The following is a 16,304-nucleotide window of genomic DNA, read 5'->3' as shown; positions in this document are numbered from 1 at the left end:
CGTTCGGGGGCCGAATGTGCCTCCGCATGCATGCCATGTTCGGCGGCCGAACTTGAGGTTCAGCGGCCGAACCTGGACTTCCCTCACTTATGCTTTCGGGGGCCTAAAGCACACCCGCAACGCATGCATGTTCAGCTGCCGAACCTGGGGTTCGGCTGCCGAACCTGGGTTTTCCTCCTATGCTATTTTCATGCAAAAACTCATTTTCTTTCATGCTTAAAACATAAAACACATTAATACATTTTATAAAAACATGGTTTTACCCTACTAGAGGCTTCCGACATCCGAGATTCCACCGGACGGTAGGAATTCCGATACCGGAGTCTAGCCGGATATTACAAGCTAACTCTAAAAATCCGTTCTCAGTATGGATTGTAGGCTGTAACTCGGGTTACCCTATTCCACCTCTTAGAAAGAAAAGAATTTAAATCAAAATACTTAATAGCACGGCGATACATTTAAAGAATTATATCGGACTTACCTACACCTAGATATTGATAACGATTCTCAAATATCACAGAACTTATACTTGATAGAAATATTAGATCATATAAAATTAATAAATGAGGTGAGTTCCTTAAAAAATCACAGATGAAAAAATTTAAAAAAAAAACAACTGGAATGGAATATTACTACTGAAATGGTATTGTATATCCAAAATAGTTCCAAGAAGACATGATCCCAAGCGGCCATTTTTTATCAGAAAAGGCCGATCTTTTGAAACCGGAATTGATTTTTCTTGATATCTAACATAATATATGAAAGGATCCTTGAACAACCACAAGATGGCCTGAAAATTATTAGCAAAGACTTCCACAAAATGTTCTATTTTTCTGTAGAAAAAAATTCGTTCAAGAAGGACTCACAAAAATATTGATAATAAGTGAAAGGATTGGTTACGGAGAAAAAAAAAAGACCTAAAGAGGTTGACAATAAATTCTTTTAAAATTGACTATTTGCTTTTATTATATTGTGATGTTTTACATAGTTAAATGGATACGTTTGAAAACAATTAGTAGTAAATCAATACCAAGACTTTTATATCATTCCAAAGTTTAAAAAGGAGCCCAATTTGTGTACTCCTAGTTTTAGAACACATGGGATCATTGTCGTTTATCGGCTCCACACCAAGACATATTTTTAATTATTAATTAATTTAATTATTAATTAAATGTAAAATATTTTCTATTTAAACTGTGCCTTCCCAATTCTAAATAAGTATTTTTTTTATAAACAAAAGAAAAGAAAATGGATATATGGCATTGCTTCACGTGCTAGTGCGATTTGAATGGATTCATCTTAGCCAAAATTATTTAGGCGTCCTAAGGTATAACAGACAGTGGCCACGACATATTTTAAGAATGGATCATTTTCTATGTAAATCGACAAGTACAGTAAAATCAAATGATTCAGAGTCCTCAGAAATTAAAAGAGTAATAAATAAAAATGAGTTAATATTGGAAGTAGATGAATGGGAAATTCCTAAAGTAGATAAAGAATAAATTTATAAAATCCCAAAATTTAATGTTTTTAAAACAAATTATGTAATAAAAACAGAAGAAAGAGATTTTCAGTTAAGTAAACCTTTTGAGAAAATAACACTTTTATCATCAAAGTCATTAAGTCATCATAGAAGTAAAAAATATAAGTATATTCATATAGGATTAATACAGGTAGGAATAAAACCTTTAACTAGAGAAGGATTAAACACTAGTATTTTAGCAGTAGTAAGAGATGCAAGATTTTTAAATTTCCAGGATTCTTTATTAGGATCCATAGAAACCAGTCTAAGTGAAGGACCAATATCTTTTGAAGTCTACCCAGATATGACAATCTCCTTAAATGATTTAAATATTTTAGATAGTATAGTTTTAGAAATAAAAACCTATAATTATAAAATGAAACAAGGATCTACTCCGATAGCATTAATATATAAAATTCATTATAAAGTTATGAATTCAGCCTTTGGAACAAAATATAAATTACAACCTAAAAGGGGAGAAACAAGATTTACTACTAATGTAGGAATGATATAACCCTGCCAGATGATATAACCCTGGGATTATATAAATTACAACCTAAGGCATAGTACCCCCTATGTAGGAATGATATAACCCTGCCAGACGAATGGATATTAGAAGGCATAGTACCCCCTCCAAAACAAGAAAAGGTAAAACCAAATACAAGTCTAAGTAGAATAGAGCAATTTGAAGATGGTAAGGTATCATTAAAATTTAATAGAAGTATAAGCAGCAGGTATACAGAGTCGTCATCTTCAGTAATAACAGAGGATATAGGTAAAACTTCAAACTTACCTTCAGTAATATATGCTACATATAAAGGAGATGAACCTAAACCTATAATACAGACTATAGTAAAACCTAGATTCTCTACATCAGATATTCCAGATAGGCACCTTAAAATGAAAGGAGTAGATTATAGTTCCTCAGTCCCTCAAGCAGTGTATACCGGTGGAAAATTATTTAAATCAGCAGGCTGAAATAACACATTCATCACTAGAATCATCATCATCTGCTATAACAAAAAATATAAATAATATAAAGAGGGAATTAAATGTCCTTAGTAAAGAAAAGATTGAAAAGAAATTTCTAAAAGAAATAACTAAGACAAAAAATTTAAGAAAATTAAATAAAATTGTAAAACAAAATAATTTTGAAAAATTAAAAGAAGAATATTTTGAATATGTTAATAAATCAGGAAAAATAAAATTTTTTGAATGGTTTGAGTTAAGGAAGACAAAAGGTATAAATCCCATAACAATAAAAGATAAAAGACCAGAATGGATCGTAAATGATAAAGTAATCCAGAGTGATTTTCCACCTAAAACAATTAGTAAAATAAAATATGGAGAAAATAAAATAACTTGTGCACCATATAAAATAACCAAAGAAAATGATACAGATAAAAAGGTCATAGAACAAAATAATTTTAGTAATGCCAGCCTAATATGTATAGAAACTCAGCTAAAGAAAATAGAGAAAATATTAAAAGAAAAAGAAATAGAAATAGAAGAAAGAAAAGAAATAAAACCACATATATTTAAACCATATCAGATATCTAGCTCGAGTAAAAAAGAATTAAAAACTAATAAAAATGAATTTTTGCAAAGTCTAAAAGACCAGCTAAGTAAAATAGAAACTTCAGAATCTAGTAAAAATATAATCCCAGAAACTCCTCAATCTAGAAATATAAATGCATTAGAAGAAGAGTCAGAATCTGAAACTGAGCAAAGTCAGCCAGATTCAGAAGATATAAAGCAATTTGAAATAAATCCTATATCACATAGATAAATAGTAAGTAGAGCACCAGATTTAAGATTAATGGAAAAGCCAAATATCACATCTCAATTTAAATATAATGCTTCGACAGTATATGAATGGAACATAGACGGACTGTCTGAGTATAACATTTTAAGTTTACTCCAACAAATGACTATGGCAGCCAATGCATATAAAATCCAGTCTTTTGCTTCAGATAGAGCAATAGCTGAAATAATTATAGCAGGGTTTACAGGACAGTTAAAAGGATGGTGGGATTACCACCTAACAGAAATGCAACAATTATAAATCTTAATGTAATACCCGGCTAAAGTCTGGCATCGGAATTCTACTGTCCGGTGGAATCTAGGATGTCGGAATCCTCTAGAAGGGTAAGAATTATGTTTTTCTAAATCTTTTTCATAAGTTTTAATGTTTTAAGTGTAGTTTTTGAACCAAGGAAGAAATGTCAGGTTCGGCCGCCGAAAGTGATGTTCGGCCGCCGAACATGCATGACTTTGGAATCACGTTTGACCGCCGAAGGTGGTCTGGCCAGCCACCTATAAAAGGCCATAGGTCGGTGAATGGATAAGATTTTTCTTTCCATTTCCACGGACAGAGGAGAGGTGAGACCATGATCTTCCTTGGGAGATCTTCATGTTTTCTCCAAATCTTTTAAAGTTTTGATAAGTTTTCATGTTGTTTTGAAGCTTTTGAGCTAAAAACCAAAGTTTTGAAGCTTGGAGACTTTGAGAGAGAGTTGCTCCATATCTCCACGTTAGGATCACCTATCCTCTAGATCTTCAGGAGGTAAGTGTAGATCCTTAACTTCTTTTCATGTTTATGAAGGTTTTATGGAATTTTATGGGTAGAGATGCATGATTAGGTTAAGTAGGGTTTTTGGTTCATTGTTGGTGAAAGCATGTTAATGTGTTGAGTTGTGATGTTTGTTGGGGTTTTAAGGTAGTTTTGGACCCCTTTATGCATATACTTGAGTATATGTTTGTTGTTGAGTTGTTGGTTGCATGTATAAGGAAGTTGGGAGGTTGGTTGCATGAGGCAGAGCAGGGTTCTGCCTTACTGGAGAACCCAGGTTCGGCCGCCGAAGGAAGGTTCGGCCGCCGAACCTGCTAAGGAGGTGGTTTTGGCTGCCTAAGCTTGCCCCGAAAGTTTGGACTTTCAGCTCTGGAGGGAGTTTCAGCCGCCGAATGTGCCGCCAAAGGTTGGGGACTTTCCTCTCTGGACAGGATTTTCGGCAGCCGAAGGTGCCGCAGAAAATGCCTGAGTTTCGGCTTTGGAGGGACTTTCGGCCGCCGAACCTGCCGCCGAAAGTGTCCTGTCCAGCCTTCTTTTGCATATTTTTCTTGATTGTTTTAGGATGTTTTAGGGGGTTTTTGGAGAGATTTATAGAGATGTTCTTGAGTTAGTTTGGTCCCTCATTTGAGTCCACCTATGTAGGAACGGACCAGAGGAACCGAAGAGATCAGCAGTGAGCACTGTTTCAGAGTCAGTACAGAGTTAGCCAGAGGTGAGTGGAACTAAACTTAATCCTTTTAATTGAGAAATCAAATGCTTTTAGCATGTTTCATGCATCATGATTATGCAATAGGTTGATTGCATTAGAATTCACTATTATGTGCATTGCATTATTTCTTGAATTTGCGGACGGACATAGAGTTTGTGTCATTAGCCCTCCCAGTAAAGTCCTGAGGAGCCCCATTGAGGGCCGGGCACAGTAAAGTCCTGAGGAGCCCCGAGAGGGCCGGGCACAGAGTACTTCGGTACTATTGATTGTATAATAAAGTCCTAAGGAGCTCCTTCACGGGCCGGGCACTGAGAGATTTTTGATTCAGTCCGTTCGGTATGTGATTACTTGTGTTGTGATGCATTTCATGTGAACATGTTTATTAACATGTTTTTATTATTCTACTCACTGGGCTAGTATAGCTCACCCCTCTCCCTTAATCCCAGTCTTGCAGGATCAGAGTACAGGGGGAGTTCAGCAGGGTTCATGAAGAGCAAAGAGTTGTGTAATAGCATAGTGTGGACATGTAATATTGTAAAGAGATGTTTTAGTATTGTATAGAGTATAGTAGTGTGCGTGACCCATATGTTTTGTAAATCCCTTTTTGTATACAAGGTTTGTTTTTGTAAATGTTTTCTTGGTGAGTATGAAAATCAGGCTTAACATATTAAGAGTTTTAACCCGTCTAGAGCAATGATGAGAGCTCTAGTAAGGGGTTCTGTAGTACAGAGATAGTGCATGCACAGGTTGAGCCTTGGTACAGAGCAAACTTTTATGTTTATACAGAAAATGTATGATCATGTATGGGATTTTACATGTACACAGAGAGTATAGCAGGCTTGCTACGGGTCCCGGCGACCTTATGTCGATCTGGATCCTAGCACCGATAGCGGTCCGATTTTCGGGTCGTTACACTTAAATTCAGTTCAAATAAATAGTGATGGTGAACCCATATATAATGAATTAGGAGAAACTATTCAAGATGCAGTATCAACCTTAATCCTAACAATTTCATTACATTTTATAGGAGATCCTTCTCTTTTAAAAGACAAAAATGCAGAATTATTGAGCAATTTAAAATGTAAAAAGTTAAGTGATTTTCAGTCCTATAAAACTACATTTCTAACTAGGGTAATGTTAAGGGAAGATTCAAATCAGGATTTTTGGAAAGAAAAATTCTTAGCAGGACTCCCTTATTTCCTAGGAGAAAAGGTTAGGAATAATATAAAACAACAATTTGATAATCCAATACCATATAAAATATTAACATATGGCCAACTAGTAAGTATAATTCAAAAAGAAGGATTACAAATTTGTCAGGATTTAAAATTGCAAAGAACTCTAAAGTATGAAATGCATAGAACTAAATAAGAATTATGATCTTTTTGTAAACAGTTTGATTATGGAATAATACAGGATAAAAATTGTGATGGGCAGTGTTCTAAATCTAAGTCACGAAAATATTATAAAAAAGTTCGATATTACAAAAAGAAATATATAACAAAACCAAGTAAGAAAGAATATTATAAAAAGAAGAATTATAAACCTTATAAAAAATATAGTAAGAAAACTCCAGAAAATAAAATCCAGAATAAAAAATTATTTAAAGATTAAATATGTTATAATTGTGGACAGAAGGGTCATACATCTAAATTTTATAGGTTTAATAAGAGATTAAATGAATTAGAATTAGATGAAGAGATAATAAATAAGATTCAGGAGTTATAAGTAGATTCAGAATCAGAAATATCAGAAAGTGAGAACCAAATAGATGAATTAGAAAGCAGCTCTTCAGATAGATCAATAAATGTTTTGACAAAAGAACAAAGTTCATTATTAGAATTAATAAATAATATAGAAGATAGTAATACCAAAGAAAAATTTCTTAAAAAATTAATAAAAAGTTTTAATGAAATAAAAGAAGTTAAAAATACCGTCCCTAAAATAGAAAAACAAACTTATGATTTAACCAGAATATTAAGCAAAACTAAGAAACCTAAAGAGACAATAACTATAGAAGAATTACAAAAAGAAATTAGAATGGTAAAAGCTGAAGTAAAAGATTTGAAGCATCAGCTTCAAAAAGATTCAAAAAGAATAAAATTCCTAGAAGAACAATTAATTTATGAATCATCCTCCTCATCTGAAGAAGTAGAAGAGGAAGGAAATGAACATAATAAAATTAGTCAATTAGATAATGAAGAAATAGATAATAATTTTATTTTGTTATTACAAGAAATAACTTCTAGAAAATATTTAGTAAAATTAACAATTAAATTATCAGAAGATTTTAAGATAGATACAATAGCATTATTTGACACAGGAGCAGATTTAAATTGTATAAAATCAAGTTTAGTACCTAGAAGATTTTGGCAAGAGACTAAAGAAAAATTAAAAACAGCAAATAGGACTAACCTAAATATTTTAGGAAAGATAGAAGCATTAATAGTAAATCAGGATTTGGAGATAAAAACTGTATTTTTATTATCTCAACAAATAAATCATATGGTAATTTTAGGAACCCCTTTATAAACCTAATAATACCTTATTTAGTAAAAGATGACTGTATAGAAATTAAAACAAAAAATAAGAAGATTAGAATGGATTTTACAAAAAAACCTAAAAGAAAAAATTTAAATTTAATAAAGGCACATTCTATTAGGACAATGGAAATAAATTCAATAATAAAATCTAAAACAGAAGACTTAAAAGATTTAAAAAATAATGTACATTTAACTAGGATAAAAAACCAATTAGATAGTGAGATTGTGAAGACTAGGATAGAAAAATTAAAAAAAATTTATAGAAGAAGAATTATGTGCAGATCATCCTAATACTTTTTGGACCAGTAGATTTGCCATATGAAAAGGATTTAATGAACAATCTATCTCAACTAAAGCCAGACTAATTCAAATGGCACCTGAATTATTAGAGCATTGTAGAAAAGAAATTAAAGAGTTAGAAGATAAAAAATTAATTAGTAAATCAAGAAGTCATTGGTCATGTGCAGCTTTTTATATAAACAAAAGTGCAGAAATAGAAAGAGGCACACCAATGTTAGTTATAAATTATAAACCTTTAAATACAACATTAAAATGGATTACATATCCTATACCTAATAAAAAAAGATCTTTTAAATAGATTATATAATGCAAATATATTCAGTAAATTTGATATGAAGTCAGGATATTGGCAAATTCAAATTCACCCTAATGATAGATATAAAACAGCATTTACAGTTCCTTTCGGACAATATGAATGGAATGTAATGCCTTTTGGTCTAAAAAATGCACCATCAGAATTTCAAAGAATAATGAATGTTATTTTCAATCATTATTCAAAATTCTGTATTAATTTTTAGTCAAAATATTGAAGAACATTTTAAACATTTAAAGATGTTTTGTATGGTAATAAGAAAGAGTGGGTTAGCTCTAAGTAAAACTAAAATAAATCTATTTCAGACTAAAATTAGATTTTTAGGCCATTATATAGAATAAGGTATAATTCAACCTATTGAAAGAACCATGATCTTTGGAGATAAATTTCCAGATGAAATAACTAATAAAACCCAGCTACAAAGATTCTTAGGATGTTTAAATTATGTTATAGACTTTTACCCAAACCTAAACAGGATGATAAAACCTCTCCATGATAGGCTAAAGAAAAATGCAAAATCATGGACTGAAGAACATACAAATATTATAAGACACATAAAAACCCTAGTAAAAGAAATTTCATGTTCATATCTTCCTAATCTAGAAGCTTTTAAAATTGTAGAAACTAATGCTTCAGACATAGGATATGGAGGAATTCTAAAACAAAGAATAAATAGTAAAGAAAGAATAATTCAGTTTACCTCAGGACACTGGAATTCGACCCAGATAAATTATTCTACTATTAAAAAAGAAATTCTAAGTATTGTAATTTGCATAAATAAATTTCAGTCTGATTTGTTAAACCAGAAATTTTTAGTCCGAATTGATTGTAAATCAGCAAAAGATGTTTTAAAGAAAGATGTTAGAAATCTTGCTTCTAAATAAATTTTTGCTCGGTGGCAAGTAATTTTAAGTATTTTTTATTTTGATATTGAGTTTATTAAAGGAAGAAAAAATAATGTTCCAGATTTTCTAACTAGAGAATTTTTACAAAACAATGGGAAGGAAAAAGAGTAAGAATAAAGACAAAAAGAGAAGCCCAAGTCTAACTCCTAAAGCCTTGTCTGATCACACAAATGAGATCAGTAAAACCAATAAAGCCCAAAGTCCAATGGATATAAAAAGGTGGATTGAGGAATTAACTCAATCTCCTGAAGTCATTAAAGCCCTGCAAGGTATGGCCTCCTTCTCAGGAGCCACAGGTATGGATCTAAACCCTAAAGCGATTGTACCTGTTCATGGTACGATTAGTCTGTCTCAAACGAAACACAGTAAAAACTCATCAAATCCGTTAAAGGCTGTGGATTTGCCAAAAATCCAATCATCCTTCCATGGAGGTGTTCATAAATGGTTTTTCAAAACGAGTTCAGAATTTGAAATTGAATTAGTACATGGTTTTGAAAATGTAAACCCATGGGAGGTCATTCATAAAAATTACCCTGAAAACTGGTATTTCTGGCCAGTGGATATTTTAAAAACTCAAGAATATTATCAGAATATTTTAGAACAATCTAAGTTAGTACAAGTAAAACATAATTTTGACAGAAATAATAAAAATGTGATTTTATACTCATCTTTAAAAATAAGAAGAATTATCTATCCTTTGGATTGGCCAGAGAAAAGCTTGAGTACATCAGTTCAATTAAAAAGTTTAAATCGATTTTACCCATCTTATAATTATTTTGATTATATTGATGCATGGAAAAACGTTTTAAATATTCAAAACTCAACTTGTACTCACTCATGGTTAATCTATTTTGACAATAGCAACATTAAAACCACCACAAAGTTTCCCAATTGGTTTTTCAAGTGGTGGACTTTTAGGGGTATAACTGAGAATATTTTATCCCCAGATGTATCTCAATTATATAAGTATTTTAAACAAAATTTTAATCCATCCCAGAATGAAAAATATATACCCCCTCTAATGTATTTTTGTACAAATTTCTTTATTCCTTGGGTGTATAAATGGTTCTTTGATTTTACTTATATCACTAAACTTAATATTCCCATTATATCCAGAAAGCATAAAATAAAATGGTGGGGATCATTTAAAAATTCCACCACGGAAGCCCATATTAAAAATCTTATCCTAAAGAAAGCCCAGTTTCCTGCTATATCTTATAGTAGTAAACTGACATTACAAGAGCAGCCCAGTTTTGGGGCCCAAAAAGCCCAATACCAAGCTTTGCTCGCAGCAGCTAAAACTCCCGAAGAATATAAGCTCATTTGTGAAAGCATGTGTAAACAGCTTGATTCGGAAGGATCAATAAAACCAGTAAAGCAGGAATTGGCTACCAGCAAAAGTTCCAGTTCAAGTATAAAATCTTCAGGGAAATCATCTGCAAAAATTTCCAAGAAGAAAGCTAAGAGTAAAAAGAAATACTCAAGCTCAGATTCAAAGTCGACAGCATCAAAAACGTCATCTACTGTATCAGGAAATAGCAATGAAGATGATTGCTATGGTATTTTGCCGGCCATTAAAATCAAAAGTAAAACAAAGTATAAAGCAGAAAAGAAAGAAAGAAGGAAAAAAGAAGAAAAGAAAAAATTAAAGAAAAAAGGAAAAGGCAAAAAGAAACAGGACACCTCACCGTCCTCATCATCAGATTCAGACTAAAGACATACACAGTAAAGTTTAAATGGCGGACAAATTGACAAAAACAGTAAAAGACGTGGCAGACAAACTATTCATCTACAGTAAAAAGGAGCAGACAAATTACTATTCATGAACAGTGCTAGCCACGTGAATCAACAGTAAAATTCTTGTGACTCAACAGTAAAGGAAGAAATTTCTCTATAAAAGGGAGCATCTCCCGTTGTGAAGGCATATCTGAAAAAACCCTTCTCTCACTCTATTTCTCTATATTCATACTTTCTCTGTAAACCATTTATCTTCCATTTGTTTCTTCATATTCTGTAAAAGATTTCAAGTTTTGTTAAATAAGTAGGTTTTATTTTATATCTTATATGTTACTCATATAAGCCCGTGTTGACGGCACTCTTCTTTTCTCCCTCCTTACTCTGACTTAACTCTGGGGATCCCAGGTTAAGGTTGCAGGAACTCTGACCTCTATAATAAAACTAAAACACTATAAGTATGCTCTGTGGTTGCGGCTTAGGCTGATCTTCCACATCAGAAAATTGTTTGCATGTTTTAAATTATTTAGTAAAGTTATACTTTCCTGGTATATCAACTGGAAAACCAAACCTCTTCGATCCGGCAAATTGATGTGCCGTAGAAGAAACTTGGGTAACAAAGTCACGTACTATTGAAAGTATTAATAACTCTGAATCAATTGTGTGTTTGATCCCCAGAAATTAATTGCTCTTCTAGGAATTTTATTCTTTTTGAATCTTTTTGAAGCTGATGCTTCAAATCTTTTACTTCCGCTTTTACCATTCTAATTTCTTTTTGTAAATTTCCAGATGAAATAACTAATAAAACTCAGCTACAAAGATTCTTATGATGTTTAAATTATGTTATAGACTTCTACCCAAACCTAAACAGGATGATAAAACCTCTCCATGATAGGCTAAAGAAAAATGCAAAACCATGGACCGAAGAACATACAAATATTATAAGACACATAAAAATCCTAATAAAAGAAATTCCATGTTTATATCTTCCTAATCCAGAAGCTTTATTTTAAGTAATTATATGTTTGATTAAATTACTTATAAGTGGCTAATAAACAATAATTAACTTATAAATACATTTATTATTAAAAATATTAAAAATAATATTAAATAAGATATATATATTAAAGTATTAAAATTAAATGAATATATTATGGTAACTTATTTGGTTAAACTAGTTTATAAGCTTAGTGCTTATAAATATCAAAATAAAAATTTGCCACTCCTTTTTTTTTTCATCTTATAAACTGCACTTAAAAAATTAAAAAATATTATAAACAAACAGATCATTTAAACTTTTAGAATTTATAAGCTAGTTTTGACCATATTATAAACTTAGATAAACACTTTTAACGTAAGGTTTTAGAAACTTTTTGATCCACCAATCAACCCTGGGAGATTGATAAATGTAATTGCACTAATCAATATTGCAAAAATCTAGAATAATACCACAAACATAATACTATTAATTAATCTTCATATTCTTTGTGCTACTGACCAAATTTATTTTGGATAAAGATGGAAAAGCATCAAGAATTTACCTAATTTTGATCATTAAGGAACTTTAATGCTTTTATGTTCCATAATCAACGAACATAGCAAATTGAAGATGAACATTACAAAGTCTCATCATATTCCTTCCTATCCTATCCACGTTCCCCTTAACTCGCATATCCAATTGACCTTACAAAAAGCTACCAACTTTGCTTCTCAAAAAGCACCATTTATCTCTTTAAAAATCCCTTTTTAAAGGCAGAAGATGTGATACACATCTCACATCGCTGGGATAAAGATTAGTAAAATATTAATAATAGCTAATTTAAAATTATTAAATAATTTAGATTAATTATTTTAAATTGATGACTACTTCGCTCTGAGGTTGAGTTCTAAAAAAAATAAAAGCAGGTCCAAAGTCCACTAGAGCCCATTGAGCAGGCTAATTCATCGACATCACGCTTGAACCGCGCCTAAAGCAGGCCGCGCTGCCCGAAAGCCTGAATCTGCTAGAAAATAGTTTATCTCACATGACGTGACGGGGAATAAGAGAGCAGTCCAGCTATGTCGCGGCCCTACCACCACACGCATTGGAGGGGAATTAAAAGAAGACGAGAAAAAAAAATAGAATTAAAAGAAAACGTGACTCTCCGGATCAAGTTTATATATACACTTATAAATTTTATTTTTTTCTAAATCTCACAACATCATAAATTAAGTGAAAATTTTTATATATTATTTAAATAAGTTTTAATCAGACTATTATAATTAATATTGGAATCACCTGAATTATATGAATCTATAAAGTAGAGCATGCACTAACAAATTAGAGTTCAATTTTGATTTTACAACTGTATCCAATTCATTACCCCATAACATAGTAGAATTGTAATAAAAACACAAAAAGAAACAGTAAATAATTAGAAAGAATCAAATATCTAAATCATTCTTTTTATCAGTTTTTCTTTATATTTAATTAAAGATAAACCATTCACAATAAAATTATTAAAATTCTTAACAAAATACCAAAAATACATTACCCATATGTTGTAATTTGATTTTTCTTTTTATAAATCCTTCATAAGTGTATGTTGAAAGAAAGTTCCATGCTTGTGTCAACCATGATGTATTGTCAACCTATTCATTAGGTCACTTCAACTAGTCAAATTGGAAAAATCTTAAAGGATAAGTGTGTGCTACATGATATTCTGTTTAGTGATAAGAAAAATCTAGATTATCCACTAATCATAGAATCCAATGCTTAAGTTGGAAGACCCATGAATTCTCTTTCTCTCTCTCTCCTCCCACTCAAACTATTGCATCACTTTGAGCTTTTAAAAGTTTGCAGCAATAGCTTTCAATGAGCCTCTTTTCTAGTATTAAAGTATTTGATGGTTAGTGTCTTGGATTGGAATATAATAGCTTAAAAGAAAAGAGAAAGAATTTTCAATGCTATGTAAATTTCTTATCCACTATTTTTGTCTTTGAAATTGGAAGGAAAAGGTTGTTCAATATAAAAATTAATAAAAAAAAAAGTAATCAAATTGAATTTTTAGCAGATTTCTTGTTTTTGAATATGGGTATATGTTGCTATTGGAAAATTACAAAGTTGAGTGATAAAAAAAATGAAAAATCAGTATAAAAAAAATTAATTTCTCGATTTTAAAAAATATATTAAAATATCTCTAACATTTTAAAAAAATTACTAATTAGTCTTTTTATTAATTTTAACGTTAAATATTTTACGATTTTATTTCTATAATTTTAAAAAAAGTTATTAGTTAGTCTCTCAAATTTTTAAAAAATTTACTAATAAGTTTCTCTTATCATAAGTATTTTAAATTTTTTTACAATATCTGATAATTAAAATTAATAGAGAGATTGATTAATAGATTTTTTAAAATGTTAAAAATATTTTAATATATTTTTTAAAATAAAATAATAAATTTTTTCATAACAGAAAGATACTAAATGATAAATTTTTTTCTTAAGAATGAGCGTTGAAGAAGAGTCGTCTTGAAAGAAGTGAGGTTGAACTTGAATTTGAATTTGTAAATAAATATGACCCACATGATGTGGCTCAGGTTGATATTATGTTTATTTATTCAAACACAAAAACATAATGGTTGGTTGAAATGGCATCTCTTGTCGTGAGCACTCATCTAATTAATTTGATGCTTTTTCTTTGAATTTCTTCTGTGAGGATTTTCTTTTCTTTTTTTCTCCTTTTCTCATTGTGCTCAATTATATGTTCCAAACCTAAACTTCCATTTTGTTTACAATTATTCCATCCATGAATAAATCCAATATGGAAAACCCAATAATGATGATGTTGTTTTGACTCAATTTTACATCATACAATCATTTATTTTTTTTAAGAAAATCTTTTTTTTCCCTAAAAATTCATTACCATTTTGAATTTTATAAGGTATATTTTTACACATTCATCATTTGTTTATGGGATCACATTAGATTATTCACTTAGTAAAACCAAACTTTTAAATTTATTTATTTTAATTTATATATATATATTAGCAAAATACTATATATATATTCAGATATTCACTTGTTTTTCATCTCATATCAACATATTATGAAAAATTAAAATTATATGTAATAGTTTATTTAAAACTATTAAATAATTTAGATTAATTATTTTAGATAAAGTGAAAAATAAATCTAAAAATTATTTGGATCAGTTTGAACCAGTTTGTTTCAATTGATATCAGAATTAGTCTAAATAGAAAAATTGTATAAAACTAGTGATATCGTGAGAAAAAAACTATCCGTATAAAACGAGATGAAATTCGTCCGAAATACTAGCGAACCATAATATTCGAGAGTTCAATCTTAACAGAATTTAATAATTTTATTCAATTATTTATATCAATTTGAATGAAACTCTTTCATTTATATATATATATATATTATTTAAATTTAGTATAACGGTATGCTTCCTTGCACGTGCTACTCATACCATGGAGTAATGGCAATGGGGAAGCCACTTTTTTATGAATTATTGATTAATTATGAGTGATGACTTTAGAATCCACACTTGCTAACGTCAAGTTAGTTTGCTCTAAACTTTAATAATTAAGAACATTGGAAGGAAAAAAAGAAAAAACTTCAATTATTAAAATAATTTTATAATTTTAACATTTTAAAATAAAATTTTATAATTTGAATTTTAACAAATTAATCAATATCGTGTAATTAAATTTGTTAATAAAAAATATATAAAGCTTTTGATACTATTAAATTACGGTTGACGTTATACTATTTTATTTATCATATTCACAGTTACATGTTTCAGTTTTTAATTTTAAAAATTTTAGTTATTTCGATTTGATTTAATTTTAATTAGAAAAAAATTAAAAAAAATTAAATCGAATTGATTAGTGATAACAGTATATTATATTCAATAATATAAATAAATTAGATTATATTAGAATTAAAATATTTTAATTAAATTTTAAAATACTAAAAAATAAAGGATAAAAAATAAAAAATTTATTAAAAATTTAAATCGAATCGAATCAAACTGATTTAAACCAATTCAATTCGATTTCTAATAAAACCAATTTAATTTAACTTTTATAAATATCAAAATTTTAATTTTTAATTTATTCACAGCATCACAAGTTTTTTTAAATATATATTCTTATTATAGAGAGTTTTTATTTATTAATTAAAACAGCAAAAATTTATTTAAACTAATTCAAATCACATACACTTTTCTTTTACATTTTTAACACGTGTAATTAATAATAGTCAAGATTAGTTGCTAATTTAGTAACCAATAAGAGATTGACAAGTTTAAATTAAAACTAATGACGTATTTATGACACGTTTTTATTATTGCTATTTACACAATAAGTAAAATTAATATATTTACACAATAAAACAAATATTAATATTTGTATAATATAAAATTGCATTATCTCAATATTAACGAGATTTTATATTGTATATAAAAAAAGTTTTTTAATTAGTGAAATATTTCACTTTTTATAATATATTAAATATAGATTTCTACAGTTAATTTTGCATAAACAATTATTAATATATGAAATAAAAATGTGTAATATATAAAAACAAAAAATATTATAAGAAAAATAAGAATATGTAAGAGAAAGCACGTAATAATAAAAATATTTTTATATAATAAAACTTCATTTTTATAAGTTTAAAAATTATTTATTATATCTATAT

The sequence above is a fragment of the Manihot esculenta genome, chromosome 11, assembly GCF_001659605.2.
Source record: "Manihot esculenta cultivar AM560-2 chromosome 11, M.esculenta_v8, whole genome shotgun sequence".
NCBI lineage: Eukaryota > Viridiplantae > Streptophyta > Magnoliopsida > Malpighiales > Euphorbiaceae > Manihot > Manihot esculenta.
Note: the sequence above shows the minus strand (reverse complement) of the source record.